The sequence below is a fragment of the Patagioenas fasciata genome, chromosome 6 (genome assembly GCF_037038585.1).
Source record: "Patagioenas fasciata isolate bPatFas1 chromosome 6, bPatFas1.hap1, whole genome shotgun sequence".
Lineage (NCBI taxonomy): Eukaryota > Metazoa > Chordata > Aves > Columbiformes > Columbidae > Patagioenas > Patagioenas fasciata.
In genome coordinates this window covers 26,251,624-26,267,774 of record NC_092525.1, presented here as the reverse complement: position 1 = coordinate 26,267,774, position 16,151 = coordinate 26,251,624, and the positions used below count along the sequence as shown (strand labels likewise).

At 39.5% G+C, this 16,151-nt stretch overlaps 1 protein-coding gene across 19 annotated transcripts in view; it reads right to left on the bottom strand.

Annotated features, from left to right (window-relative positions):
* PTPRC (protein tyrosine phosphatase receptor type C) overlaps window positions 1-11,475 on the bottom strand; it is an 84,074-nt gene extending 72,599 nt beyond the window's left edge. For 14 of the 19 annotated variants that reach the window (XM_071810307.1, XM_071810310.1, XM_065842572.2 and 11 more), the window contains exon 1: window positions 1,378-1,487. The gene's annotated coding sequence lies outside the window, so the exon portion shown is untranslated. Of the gene's footprint in view, window positions 1-1,377; window positions 1,524-7,956; window positions 8,046-8,470; window positions 8,556-10,359; window positions 10,424-11,386 lie in introns of those variants that run through there. The other 5 variants (XM_071810304.1, XM_071810302.1, XM_071810303.1 and 2 more) reach the window with 5 other exon arrangements.
* Window positions 11,476-16,151: the final 4,676 nt, after the last annotated feature.

The following is a 16,151-nucleotide window of genomic DNA, read 5'->3' as shown; positions in this document are numbered from 1 at the left end:
GTGTTATTTCCTATACTTAGTAGGTTAGGAAATACCACAGAAGAAACCCCATACAACAATTGTTTAGCAAGAGGGTCTGTCTATCATCTTCTCACAAGAAGATCCAGTTTCAAGTTTAAAAAATTCTGAGTTAAAATATAGAGGTATTATTTTAAACCGGTTTTTATGCAAAACGAGAAAAACTTCTTAGTTAAACATTGCCAGTTCATAAAGTCAGCCTATCAAGCCTGTAAACAAGTAAATGAAAATTAAGGTTTTTTCCTTCAGACAAAGGTATACCAAAAAAGAGGTGGGACTTCAGTCTTCATTCCATTTCATTTGCATGAGGAACACAAGCAGGGTGAGAAAAGAGAAGTCGCAAAATGAGGTGGGCAGAGCTTTCCTCTGCTGTTTCCACAGTGAGCTCTGCTCTGCTCCAAGGGGTAACATCAAGTAGAAAATGTGTTTTTGAGAAATTCTGGTCTCGATATATTTTCTGGCTCAGTGTTGGAAAGCTTAGCAGGCTGAAAATGTAAATATTCTTTATCTAGCCATACAACAACATGAACTCGCTGTAGATCACACATCTTTACCTGTTTACCTATTTTCAAGGGTTTTATACTTTCATTAACAAACAAATTAATTAAGGAAGAAAATAATTTGCTTTGCACAATCTACAATAGTTAAACTGTGTAAAACCAGTTTCATAAATTGTCTACACCAATCTTAAAAACCTCTTAAAATTGCTTATTGATCAAGTAAAAGCTCAAAAGGAAAAAACAAAATGTCCTGTCAATCAGATTATCTATCTCTAATCCAAATAAATACCCAGTTAAACTACTTTACTGCTGATACTACTATTTACGCTGTGTTTATCAATGGTTTATATATTGGAAGCAAGTTTTGTTTAACTGCAACATTGGATGCATTTAACGCCTTCACTGTCAATTACACCACAAAAGATCAGCAGTGTTTTCAAGACGGTCAGTTTAAGACTATTAGGCCTAAAAAAAAAGCTATAACTGAAAAACAATAAAAACTCCTGACTGCTGATTTCTGCTTCTGCCTCCACCTGGCCTGCAAAGTAATGCTGCTCACAGCTTTCCAAGCTGGTTTCACTTTCTGGTTCCTGTCTGATAATTACCAAGGCACATCAACAGGGCAGAGTTGCAAAATTCCAAGCTACACAGGTGAAGCCACATTTTCACTCATGTTGTCTCTGGTATTCTCTTTCACGGCAGACTTTCTGGAGATCAGCCAAGGCATTTTGAAGCAGCCCACTGCAGGTCCCTGACGTTAAGAAACACCCTGGGAGCTGAAAGCAGTGTTGATATTGAGCTCCACACTCCCCAACCTCAATTTAATTGAAACCTTTTATGTCAGTGCATGCCTTCTTACCTTTGGATTGCTTGAATGAAAAGGCTGGTCCTTGGTGTACAATCTAATTAATAATTTGTATTTCATTTTGTACATCAGAGGTACCAAGCTCCTTGTCACCAGTCTGGCTTTGTATCTGAAGTGCCACAGGAGCCAACACTCTCTTACTGGAATTAGAAAAGTACAGAGACAGATAAATATTACCCAAATTCTCATCTAAGGGCTACTTTAAAGATTCAGCAAAACTTTTGCAGTCAGTCACCCCAGGTGCTCCTAAATTGAAAAGCTGGTTTCTTAGCTCTTGTCACAATACATCGAGTGATTTGAAGTTTGCACTGAACTAAAGTCTACCTGACACCGACTCTCAGGTCCTGCAGGACCAACAAACCCTGCTTCGGGCAGTGGAGAATTGCAGAAGTGTGCAGGAATTTGAAGTTCTGCTCAGTCCACGTGTTCTGGACAGAATGTAAATACGTGTGGGAGGGTAGTGGGAGGAGGAGAACAGAGGAAGAAAGTAGATCACGCAGTAGGAAGTGGTGACCACCCAGACCACTGCAGATGAAAGCAAGATGCTGGTAGAGAAAGCATGAACACTCATACAACATGCTTCCCTATACCCAACTCCATCCAAGTGTAAGGTTGTTGTGCTCTACACTTGTGACCTTATTAATGTTTATAAAGAGTGAGTGCCACGAGGATGGAGCCAGGCTCTTCTCAGTGGCAAACAATCATAGGACAAGGGGTAATGGGATCAAGCTGGAACACAAGAGGTTCCACTTAAATTTGAGAAAGAACTTCTTCTCAGTGAGGGTGACAGACACTGGAACAGGCTGCCCAGGGAGGTTGTGGAGTCTCCTTCCCTGGAGACATTCAAAGCCCGCCTGGACATGTTCCTGTGTGACCTCACCTAGGTGTTCCTGCTCCAGCAGGGGGATTGGACTAGATGATCTTTTGAGGTGCCTTCCAATCCCAAACATACTGTGATACTCAGCTCAACCGGCATTTGGGAGGTCCCAAGGACTGTTCCAAAGGTGTAATGATACAGAATTCTCAGTGTGTGTGTCAGTGAATATAGGAACATGTATAGGAGTATGTTACACATGTGTCAGTTGCAAAATAGTTGTCAACTTTATCTGAAAGGGTTATCAGGCTTAGAGGATTCTTTACATGTTCCATGTTTGTATAACATGGAACATACTCTGTGTTCCAGGTTACACAAAAACATCATATACTCACTTTAAGCAACTCCTACTGCCCAGCTCAGCAAAGTTCATGTTCACATTTGCTGCTAAAATTAATGTTGATAGCATTTACAGGGTCACTTCTTGGAAGCTTTAAGCTCTATGAACCACAGGAAATGCATACCTAGCAGCAGACCTGGTAACTTAGATTTATAGCTTGACCTTGAATGATGGGAAAAGATTTTATAACATTCCAGATTTATGATTCTCCTTCCTGAAGACCCTGACTGTAAAAATGAGGTTGGACTTCAATAAGCCAGTTCACTTCTGTTTTTTTTTTTACCAATGAGACGGTGTCCTTGAGCTTTAGGAATCTCATAAAAATTCAATATAAGCTGGACAAGCTTTCAAGTAATCTATGTGGTCCTCTTAATCGTCTTATAGCTAAAGGCTTTAAATACAAGACGAGGTATGCACTTCCTTATGTCCACAAATGCATAGAGACACTGAGGAAAAATTCAAGCTTTTATTACAAAGTTTTCTTGAGATGATATTTTTTTCTCCATATCCAAACTGTAAATGTACCTTTTCTCTTTCCACATTTGTAGCCTACAAAACCTTCACACTGTAACACACCAGCAGTTTCAAAATTATATCAAACAAAATAGCCATTCTTAGCCACAGGAAAAAAAATCAGAGGTAAACGCTTCAAAACTGTATGGCCTCACTCCTGCATGATGTGTAAAACAGATCCCTTGTCCTGCAATCAATAAAATCTGCTAGAATAGGATTTCACCACAGAAAACTTAAACACAACTGTTGTTCACTTGACAGTTTAAACTGATAATGATAAATACCCTAATAATGAATTATTTCCTCTATTTAGGGCACAAGACAAAAAACTACCTATATGTTATTGCATTGTTTTCTGTAACGGAGTTTTCCACCTCTCATTTATCTTATTTGTAAAAGTATAGGGAATTGGTGCACATGATGAAGAAGCAGAGAATGAGGAAACTATGCCAGTCTAAACCAAAAAAAAATGTTAATGTTGTCTTGAACAATCTGGTGGGTGGTTATAGAACAGACAGAGTCAAACACTTCTCAGAGGTGCAAAATGAAAATGATGAAGAACAGGCACCAATTGCATCAGGCAAAGTTATGACTCTATACCAAGAACCAAAATTTCATGAGAACCGTCATGTGGTGGCATGAGCTGCCCAGAGCAGCTGCAGAGAATTCATCCTCAGAGTCAGAACTCATTAGGGAAGCCTGAGAGCAGCTAACAGTCCTTTGAGCAAGGGATCCAGGCGGATGATGTCCTAGCTTATTTTGTAGCTTTGTAACACTATTACATAAGTATAAACCAGAAGAGTTTCACCAAGGGGGAAAAGGGTGAGAAGTTTCTGATTTTTTTTTTTAAGACTTGTTTTTTTGTTTTTTTTCAACAACTTCAGAAATTGAAAGTTTACTTTACAGTTACTTTCCCTTTCTTAGTTTTCAGGAGTAACTATAAATACCTCAGGTTTTTTTTTGTTTTTTTTTTGTTTTTTTTGTTTTTTTCTTTTCTTCAAAGGGTTGCTAGGAATGGATTTCAAATTATCAGAGGTTTTTTTTTTTTAGGGCCACTGACTGACCACAATAAAAAGGTATTGAGGCATTAGATGTATTTGTTTGAAATACCTCATATTGAAATTCAAACAGCTCTTCAAGGAGAATTCCTAACAAGAAGGATTTGTGACAGGGAGTCTACAAGATTTACTTTGAAGAAAAAAATGTGTGTTTAAGAGACCCACGAATCTTCAAAAGAACACCTGCTTCAAAAGGCCCCACCTCACAGCTATAAGATATTTTTTCAGAAGTTAATGTATTTACATAAAGTGGAAAGACTTGCAAACCATACGAGGCAATTACTGGAAGTATTGAACAAAATGATCCTGAGTCTCCTTGTTTTGTTTTGTGTGGTGTTTTTTTTTTTTTATTATTTCTTTCAGCTACACTAAAACTATAGGCCAAATCCTGTAGTCTTTACTAAACAAATAAATAAATTAATAAATAAATTAATAGAAAATTACAGACATCCTGCTGGTCTTCTGCACAAAGAAAATGGATACTCCAGTGAGGTGAAGGACAGAAAGAAAAGGAGCTTGAAAATGCCGTCCATATGGAAAGATAAACTGCATTTAAAATGCACCCAATAAACAGCAGAGATGTGTTACAGTGCATTTGAGCAGCTTTGAAATTTTCATGCTGTTGCTGGCATTTTTATAACTATCTGTATGTGTCTACCCAGACACGTATATGCACATGTACACACACTTCCTTCCACATAGAGCTATCCAGATTAAAAAGTGTATCCCTTCTTATTTTTCGTCATAACACACTAAAACCTACATATTCTCTGGTATCACTAGCTAATTGTTTCCTGAGATAGTGCTCTACAGTCTTCTATTGCTGCATGTTTCAAATCAACTTTGGGAACATATTAAAACTGTATTTCAGGAAGAACAGAGCAGAAAAAAGATACGGATAAGCAGTAGTGTCTAGTTAGGCAATTCAAAGTGATCCTTGCATTTATTTTTGGCTTCTCAAAAACCTTTTTTCTTCTTCTGGTTTATACATAAATACTTCTGCCTTTTGAACCCCACATTTATATTTCTCATTATCTCTGGAATTAGCCCTAAGATGGTTCAGGGAGAGGGGGAGAGACTTTAAAACTATTTTTGCAGCACACAGTAGGACTGGTAGAGCTTTTCATCAACAAGTGTGTACACACCAACACGTGTTCACACCCACCACCTCACTTCCAGTGAAGATTCTTCCCTTATCTGTAAGTGCCACTAAGGACTGAAAAAAATTCCACACTACAAAAACATGACAGAGTAGCATCTGCTACTTTTGTACAGCAGCTCTCTAGATTTCATCAAGGAAATCTCTTCCCACTACTGTAAACACCATAGCATTGTTCAGCCTACACACAATCAGAATAACATATTTTATATTTTAATTTGACAATGCTTTCCAGTGCAGCAAGAACACCTAGAAAGTAAGAAAAGGCTACCCAATATCTCCATTCATTCCCATTCACCTCCCTTAGCAACTATGAATTTTTAATTAAATAAAAATTGTATTCATTTTTAAAACTATCTTAAATAATTAAAAATATTACTAACCACCAATCAGTTCCCACTAAATCAATCACAGTAGCTGAATGCCTCATACTGTTCAAAATCATGTTGCGTATTTGAAGAACAAAAATATGACAATCCATTTTTCTATATATCATGCCCAGCATACAAATATTATGAAAAAGTGAAGGCTCTGTTGTTGCAAATATCTACATAGCTGAGAAGATTACATATATAATTATCTTCTAAGTACTCCCCACATAATTAATAAGTTAGCTTTGAAAGGCTAGGACTCTGAAGTGACATCCCTTCTTGTGGAAACTTGGATGGTCAATTCTGATAGTTATGAATCAGTAACTGAATACAGCATTCTTTTAATATAGAGAGCTTATAGATTTACATACAGAGCTATAACTGAAAGCAGTTTTCAGAATTTTGTATGAAGCTTGTGGCACCTTAAATTTATTTATTATGAAAAACCAGTCCTCCGTAATTAATACTATGCTTTTCAGGTTTTTGCTTTAATCTTCAATTTTATGTTTTGGTTTTCAAATAGATAAATATACATATTTCCTGCCTATCTGATATAGTGGTTTTGAGATAAAAATATTTCCAGTATATATTTCTGATACTATTATTTTATCAATAACGATACCATGGATGACAACATAAATACGGCAGAAGAACTTCAAGATACCACGAACTATGCAGAAGACAAAAAAAAAGGCTTTCAAAAGTCATTTCTTAAATCTGGTATATGATTTAAGATAACTGCCCAATATAATAACCAAATTGTAGGGAGAAGAAAAGATAGGTAGCATGACCTTTAAAGTCAGTACCAATCACTGATAGAGATGTAGGTACACTCTATACTGAAACTGCAGAAATTCTGCAAGTAAGAGTTGCAGAATTAGAAATTCTTTCAATTTTTATGGCATTTCACTTAGAAAACAAACAAAAAGAACAAAAAAACCCAAAACAAAACAAACAAACAAAACACAAAAAAACCCACACACCTCAGGAATGAACAGTGTATAAAGAAAAAATTTTTTACTTTATAATTTCAAAAGTAAAGCAAGTGTTCCATTTATGCCATGCTGGAGTGACCCTTACTGCCTTTTTTCCCCTCATTCATTCCACTCTGAAGGGAATCTGAAATATTTCTGCTTTGAAAAATTCTTTTTAATGTGGAAGTTTCATCCAAATGCAGAGCCAGCTGCCACTCACCTTCTACTAAAACTCTGAGAATTAGAAGTCTGTGTAATCACTGCAGTAAATGCAATGAAATCTTCCAGCCATTTCCCAATATTTAGACTTTCCTTTACTCAAATTTCAAAGTCTGCCACTTTAAGGTTTCTGTGCAGAGGCTGTGATTTAGTAACATTACTGAAAACCATAGGCCTAAAAACACTTAACTGAGCTGTTGGTGCTTTTGTAGGACGAAATACAACCTTGCCATTTTCCCACGTGGATATTAATGCAAGGTGGAGAACACCACCTCTAGGAGGCATTTAGAGACTAGATGTGTGCAGCCATTTCCTCACTTTAAATCCCTTGAACAAGTACCAGAAGTGAAACTTCACTCATTAAAGGAAGGTGGGTGCGTTGCTTGTTCCCCACTGCTGCCTGCAGCTGTTAGACAACCTGAGAGACGTCATGCAGTACAGGAAAGGACTGTCTCGTCTCTGCATCCTCTCTAGATCAGGACACAGACAGGCTGTGTGCAGACTGTGTGGAAGAGGTCCTGTCACGCCATAGCACCCATAGTTCTTGCCTCTGGGGACTGAGGACCCCTCTTTGCTGCACCACTAACTTGTTCCTTCAGAGTTTCAAGCAAACTGCTGGTAGACGGGAATTAAAGCATTCGTGTCCTCAAATGCTGGTAGGATTCAACGTGCTCAAATCATATTCCTGCAGATAGCTCCCAAGGTTCCCCTTACACCCTTGCAAAATTATTTTTCAGCTCAGTTTTCTGCCATAAACATAGATTCTTTGACAAGGGAGCATGTTAAGATGTTATTAAGATTTGTGAGCTTAAAACCAGCACAAGATACATCTAGCCACAGGCATGAGTATATTTTCACACAAATCTTTGGTTTGTTGGTAATGAGTGTATCAGATACTGTCTAGGGAGGGAGAGGTTTCCAATAACCAAATCATCTCTTTATATTTTTTCATCTTCAAACTTCAAAAGAGCAAAAATCTGTATAGAGGAAGTCAAAGTTACTGTAAAGTGTAAGGTTTCTGAACTACTTACCGCCAGCTCCCCTCCCACCCTTCAATTCACATACCTATTGGCACAATTCTCTATGCTGTAGAGCCTTGCTGTTTCTTCAGTATCATCATTGCTGTAAAAACAAGTGTTTCACATACTGAAGAACTACAAAAACAGAAATGTGAGACAGTCAGGAGAAAACAGTGATATCAAAGATATTGAGAGGAGGTAATTTATTTTGGGAAATTATAGCGCTCTACCTGTAATGCTTCAAAACAGTCCCCTGACTTTTTTTTTTCCTGGAATATTTAAGACATATTATGCACATGATGAAAAATATATCAATGGGTTGTTATTGTAGTCAATTTCTACAACACCCAAAAATCTTGACAATGTAACGCAACACAGTTATATGATGTACAGAGGTGAGTCCTTCCTGCCCCACCTCACTGCAGCTCACAAGGAGAAAGCCTTGTATTTTCATCACCATTTCTATGCCTCTCCTTCCCAGGTGAGATTCATACACACAGCTGCGGGGATGAGAAAAAAAGGCTGCAGTGCCACACGTGCAGGTGGGTGCAGAAGCTCACCTGAGAGTCACACTGAACACAAGGGTCTGGACAGCCAGCGCTGACAGCGAGCCTCTGGCACCTACAAAATGCAAGTGCTGCTCTCCACATTATCACAGGTTATTTCATAAAGCAAGAGCCAGCTTTGTTCTGCAAGCACGAAGCAGTCGAGTGGCTAGAAAGAGGCAGAAAAAAGAATAATTTCCGAGAGTCTCAGTACTTTGACATAAGCTGTTCCCTCCTACCTAGAAAAGGGGGAGAAAGGAAAAGGACAGCCAAACTGCTGTAATATTCTGTATTCTAGGACACATATCTACAATCACCTCTGCTATTAAGAGGAGGATCTCAGGTGGCTTGGAAGGAAGAGATCCAGTAGGACACACTGACATAATAAAAGCTGTTACTTGTTAGGCCTTTACTAAAGAATTTCAATGGATTTAATTTAATTTCAAGAGGGTTTTGAGAGCCAATATTCTGTAGCCTTTTATAAGGGTTACCTTACATTAAAAAAGGAAGCTTCATGCTTATGGTATGTTTTGAGGTTTTTCAAAGCAATGATTTTTTTCTTTTGAGAGACTTCTATTATAGCCTCTGCCATGCTCTGTGAGAGAAGGTTTAATCCATGCTGCTTCTGCTGTTACCCATAGTGTCAAAAAAAGAGCAAATATTCACAATATCCTCAGTCACAAATACAGAGAACACTTTTGTGCTTTCATACTAGTCTAATTCCAATTCCTTCTCTAGAAAAATAAATCTTTCCAGGCATATATTTCAAAGAGAAATTAGGCTCAGAAGAACCAAATTGATAATAATTCTACTATATTGTCATTTCCAACGCCTGTCTGACCATATGTTTACTAGAGAAAACTTTTCATAACAACACTAACTATATGTTAATGAAGTTCCATTTTATATTAAAAATAGAAATTATTTTAAAAAAATAAAAAAGTCACATGTTTTGTTCTCGTCATGGCTTCAGAATAGCACAAGTGGGAGGTCAGACATTTCCTTTCAAATGCCATGTGATACAAGAAATCTTGTGTTTCTTCTCAGGGTCACAAAATACTCCTTGCGGGGAGACAAGGAACTTCCAGAACATTCCTACTGTACAATACTTTGTTCCTCATTGTTCCTTGCCTCTCCCAGGCAAAGTCTGACCCCTAAAACTTCTGTGCAATAACCACAGAACTACGGAGCAAACATCTTCACGGGAGCTGTGAGGGACACACATGAGGAGCTCTTCCACGGTGGTCCCTGCTCCAAGATCCACCATTAAAAGCACAACTCCTGTCAGAAATGCACCATTTCAGTCTATTACACTTCCAGGACAACGATACACAACATTTTTGACCTATCTCTGGATCACCATTGCTGTTATTTTCCATCCCACACAAAGGACAACCTCAAACAACACCAGGCCAAAAGCAATGTTTAGAGCAGAGTCTCTCCCTTCCCCCTGAAGGGTGTTCTGAGAGCCTCCACTGGCTCCAGCCAGCTTCATCTTCCCATCCCAATCCCACTACCTCAAACCCGGCCCACAACCCCACACTTCGCTCCCTCCCCATCCCCATGGGGCAGCCCAGCAGCTCAACGCCTGACGAGGCACAAGTGGGAGAGAAGCGGGGTCCCAAACTTTGCTGTGAGATGGTCACCTCCTGCATTGAACCAAGAGCAGATAATCTGCACGGAGGCCACTGGCTCCAGGGAGCATGGCTTCCTTCGATGCACAAACCTCGCAGCCCTGCACAGTGCTGCTTTTAGCCAGCTGTACGCATTAGCTAACTCTGCCTCTCTGATTGCACTTCGCATATTTTCCCTCACAGGTTCTGCCACAGTATCTGCATCTTAAAGAGTACCACATGCACAAAGTAATGCTTTAAAAATTACTGTAGTGGATTAGAAACACTGACCGGTTGGTGATGCATGATGCTGCCTTAGAGAAAATAATCTGATGCCATTTTTGTAGCAGTAGCCCTGAAAATATAAGGAAAATATAAGGAAAGTCTGTCAGGAAGGCCTAAGACACATCTCCTTGCTGGATAAAGCAGCAAAATTGCTCACAGTAGGAAAATGTGAAGCGTGCTGTATGCAGACGTGCTGGCATGTTTTACACTCTGCATACAGCAGAATAAATCAACCAGCTTTTAAAGAAATCTGACACTAGAAGTCAGACACATTTAACGTGCTATAGCTGTGCTCAGTTTAGCTAAGCTCTGAAATTACTTGCAAGTGAAGTGTTTGAAAGAAAAGCAAAAACTAAAGGTGAATTTTGATCTTTTTTTCCAAGCCCATAAGAGGGACAAGTGCTTTACATAGAACATGCAGAGATCCTTAGCAGCAGAATTACTTTCTGCAAAGCAAAACTCAAACCCCTATGAGTTACTGAGGACCGGCTAAAACAAAAAAGGAAGAAGAAGAAGAAAAAAGTGTGTTTACTGCATGACAGCTTGACAAGAAAAGTCCTTCCCCCTCTAAGATGAGGAACTGCCTGACATGCAAGACTTGCTATTCTCACAGGCACATGAAGAGCGAGAGAGAGAACAGAAATACTGGAGACATGATGTAAGGTGGTGAATACACTAAAATTAGTTAATGTTCCAATTTCTTTTATGAAGAGTTCTAGTATTTTTCATTAAACCAAAAATCCTAGAAGGCACTGGAAAATAGAGATCTAACTCTCAGTGCACAAACATCTGCTTGTGTACATACACATGTACTAGCATAAGTACACATACACATTTCTTGTTTTAAGAACACTAATTCAAAAGCAGATCTTACAAAATAAGGAGTAAAACACCCCCATCACTTTCATAATTGCACCAGGAATAATGTCAGGAAATTTTACAGGGGCTAGCTTAGCTAAGGTGACATCTCCTCTGGTCTTAAATACAGACCGCCAGTACTCATCATTTTTTGACTCCAGGTTTTGTGTCTTACCTTTCCAAATAATCACTTGCTTTATGAGGACTAAAATGAACAGCCTTCCTTCTTCATACTGTAGTATTATTATTTTCACTAGAAGAAAGGAAATCCTTCTTATTCTTTTTAGTCACTTTCAGTTTAAGCTGCTGTTACTTGGAGCTGTAATGAAATACAATGAAAAGACTGAGTAAAAAATTAAGATTTTTGTCAAAGTTCAGCAAATTGGTTTAAATGACCCTGAGCTATAGACAAAGCAGCAACACATAAGTACAGTACAGAGGTTCAGCTCCTCTAGGCTGCAAAGTTGAACTATTCCCTTTGTGCTATCTTTGTTGATCTTGGTAGATCTAATTTGAGACAGCACTGAAATTTTCTGCTATACTATGCTTCGTTTTCTTCAAGTGAATGCTGAGCTGTGACATGGATGCAAGATGTTGGTTAGCCTACCTAGTTCAAAATACACTTATATGACTCCCCACTTCCCCTCCCTGCCTGCATGCAAGCACTAGTGAGGCTGCAAACTTCTTTTGAGGAAGGCAGCAACGCTAAAAATCCTCAGGAGGCTGTAATAAGGGGAAGAGGCATGTTCTGTATGCAGAAGGGTGGGCAACAAGATGGCAAATAGCTGCATTGCTGCACTGGGAAAACAAAAAAGAGGAAACATTATTTGAAATCGAACATTACATGCCGAGTCTGGCTGGGATGGAGTTAATTGCTTCATTGCAGCCCGCAAATGTTGGGCTTGTGACCAAAATTGTGTTGATAGCACACCAATGTTTTAGGTGCTGCTGAGCAGCACTTGCAGGGTGTCAAGGCTGTCCCTGTGTCTCCCTCTGCAGCCCTGGGGAGCAGGCTGGGGTGGGCAGGAGGCTGGAGGGGACACAGCCAGGACAGCAGCCTGGACTGACCATAGGGACATGCCACGTAACACAGGACTCAGCAGTAACACCAGGGGTTTGGTCTTTCCAAAGCAGCCACTATTTGGAGGCTGACTGGGCATTGGTCTGCTTGTGGGAGGTGATGAGTGACCGCATCGCTTTGCCTCTCCCCACCCCTCCTCCTCACCTTTTAAACTGTTTTTGTCTTGACCCACAAGTTTTCTTGCATTTGCTCTTTTGATTCTCTCCCCCATGCTATCGCAGGGGAGTGAGCAATCTCCTATGTGGGAGCTTCCTTTCTTACTTGCTGGCTGGGGTGAACACACCATACACTGAGAATAGGAAATAAAATCACAACCATACTGATGGTCAAGTTATAAATGAACCTGGAAGTTTTAGAGACTACAGCTTTTTTAACCCTTTTTTAAAAAATATTTTTAACTTCTATTATTATTTACTAGAATTACTGCATGGGTAGTGGAAAAAAAAAAAAAATGAAGACTTATTTTCTTAATTTTTCTCCTGGGAGTCGAAGAGAATTTTAGAAAATATAATTAAATACACAGCTCAACACTGGCTTTCTCTGAATGCTAAACCAACTATATTTGCAAACATAATTACTCATATCTAGACACAGTCCAAATTCAGGAAAAAATACGACTGGTTTACAGGTTCGATATAGGGTAGGCAGACTGCTGTGCCAGCTGAAGCTGGGGCTGTGTCAAGAGACTTGGCCAGCAGTCACTAAGCTCACCCAGACAGTATGGCAGCCACCCATCCCTGGCAATGTTTTAATATTTATTCATCTTTGCTTACCTATTTGTTTCCATATTTTTCAGGCCTCTGGGTGAAATTCAGGATGCTGACATCAACTGCGTTGATGTGAGAAGAGCTCTTTCTCAGTGTCACTGTCAGAAAATGCTGCAGCGAGAATCCTAGCCTGCAGACATAATTACAACTTTAGTACAAAGTTCATAACTATTTTTCTTTTAATATAAGCAAATGTGGATGCTGAATTCAGAGAGAAAAGGCCATGATTTATAGAAATGTGATGGTTTTCACTGTGTACATTTTAATTTACGCTCAAAGACCTTTTGATGTTGAAGTTGAAAGAAGCCCACTACTCTTTCTTGACATGATACATCTTACTCCGAGTGAGGGTGCTCCATTTTCACCAGAAAAACAGTCCCCATTGTGATGCAGGATGCTGTGCAGGTGTGCACCCTGCTTTTCCTTACTTAGGCCTTTCTAGAGCAACAAAACAAAAGGCGCAGACTGACACACAAAAGCATCCGCACCAGCTGCCCTGCCTGATGTGCTGCTGATTTAACACTTTATCATTAAATCGATGTCACTGCCTGAACAAAGTGTACTACTTAGTAGTCATAGCATCTCATTTGGAAAGACTACTTTTTATAATAAAAAAGGGATTAAAAAATATATGCGCTTTGGAAAATATAGCCACAGAGACAATACATCTCAGCGGAAACTCTGCCAGCTGCCCTCCTACATACAGAAGAGCCTGTGCACCCTTAAACCACAATAAAAGGATGCCACAGCATTGCCTTCACTGCTCAGTGGTAGATTGACTGAGAAGTTGTTATGCTAGGCAAGGCTCAGTCTGCGTAACAGCAACCAGATTTTCTTCCAAATAAAATAACCCAATCTACCAGAGTTGAATTTACCCACTGGCCCTGATCTTGCCGCTGCAGGGAGCAGCCAGCAGCTGCACAACCTCCATCTCAGCTGCAAATGACTGATTTAGAGCATCTCTGCTGGTTTAGCTGTGGGTGAGCAGAGAGAGCTCAGCACAGTCTCTCATTTCTAGTAAGACTCTTCATTTCCTTGTTCCATGTCTTTGCTTTGGGGGAGCGAGAATCCCAGAACTGGGAACATTTTTCCCTTTCTGTCTGTGGAGATAACCAGAAAAAGTTCAGGAAACTCCGGTCACTGAAATAGCTGGGTGAGATACAGAGAAGAAAAGGGAGGAGGATTTTTTTTAGAAACAAACCAAACCAAACTTCTCTCTGCCCTCACTCCCTCTGGTAATACCTCTCCACTGCTCCTCCCCGCCATCACCAGTCACCACAACGACTTCTCTAATTAAATGAGTCTGGAGCTGACTTGGAAAGAAAGCCAGTGACTGCAGCACAGAGGAGTTTCTTATTAGCTTGTGTGATGGAGTAGGAGACTGTTTGGTCAGTTGGTGTCTTAACCTACTTACTTTATTTTAATGAATTATCCATGAAGTGGGATTCACAGAGGTGCGATGTCAACACAGCCTGAGATCATCACCGTCATCATCAGACAGGCTTTAAAATTAGGTCTCAGTGCTAGTACTTTGTGTGGAGTCTAACAAAATGTGTATAAGCACCAGCCAAAATAAATGCTCATCATCTCCCCTGCAGAGGTGCACCAGTACCTGTCTGATGCCGTGAGGAATGGCAGCACGGCCTGCCACCACCCTGTGTATGAACTAGTTACAAGGAAAATTATAAACTGAGATTTTTGTTTTATACAGAATAACACTGAAACATATGAACTGTAACATCTGTAGCTCACATGATCTGTTCAATAAATACATGAATTTTTTAAACAACAGAAGATCTTTGTAATCTGTTCATGTGGATTTTTTTTCCATAAAAATTTGTCATATAGAGCTATTTTATCTGAAATATTAATTAAAACTAACAGATTGTAAATATCAAAATTCAGATCGTTACTGAGGTCTATATATTTACAGCACTGAGAACCGCTCTGAAAAAAAAAACAACAAATGGTCTGACTCCTGATGCTTTCACCGAAATCTAGAAACTCTGAAGCCGTTTAGTCTGCTAGCCATTTTGTAACATTTCTTGTAAGCAATGAGATTTGCTTGGCAAGACCCTTTGCCCGGAATATACTTCTGATGTCTGAGACAAGCCTGGCATTTCTGCTTCTTATTTAATTTTTAAGAAACTACTGCTTTTAAATTTCTGAGCCCAAGTTTCCCGCCCCAAGTAAAACAAATCTCTCCATTTTTTACTTTCATTTTCCGCTTCTGCATTTCTTTGCTGGTCAGATCATTTGGAGTGAAGCCCCAGTGGCACAACAGGCTTTCTAACCCTACACTTCCCACATTTTCTGTACAACTTCCTCTTCTATGTCTGAACAAAATACACTTCAAGGGTATACACTGAAGTGTTCTAAAAATAGTGCTGTGTCTGCTCTCTTGCAGGTAGAGCAGCCCTCTGATTTCAGTGCTGGAAATGCAGACACATCTCGCACAGTTTCTGGATGAAGGCAGAGACTTGGTGACTAATATGGAGTAAGAAATAGGCATTTTCCCAAGAAGAAGCCTGAGTGGAATTGGACTCTGCGATATCACAAATCAGAAAATGAAAAAACTTCCTGTTCAAAGTCTCAGTGCTGCTGTCATTCAGAGCACAGCTGAAGTCACTGATAGGGTAAGAGGCTTCTCCCTCCATTTTCCCTCAAGCCCGCAGTTATTTGTGGGGGAAAAGAAAAAAACTTCATAACAACAGGACACATTTCCCATAAGGACCAGGTAATTGCCTTGCAGCAAGTAGACAGCATGGCTATCTACATTTTTTAAAGTGAGAAAACTCTAAGGAATAATGTTAAGAAGTAAAACCAAACAGAAGGTGTTCAACCAAAACTGCTTGTTGACTGAGTCTGATTCTTCACATTTACGGGAAGTTTTAGTAAAAGGAAATCCCAAGAAACCTTTTTTTCCTCAGTTCCTCTGACAAAACTAACTATATTCTGCTTCAGGAAAAAAATACTAAAACAAAACAACCAAACAACACTGCCTCACACACACATCAAAATACAAGCCACTTGGAGTGCTCTTCCCAATGTGTTAATCAGACGCTTTAGCTTTGCTGTGACCCTGAGGAGGG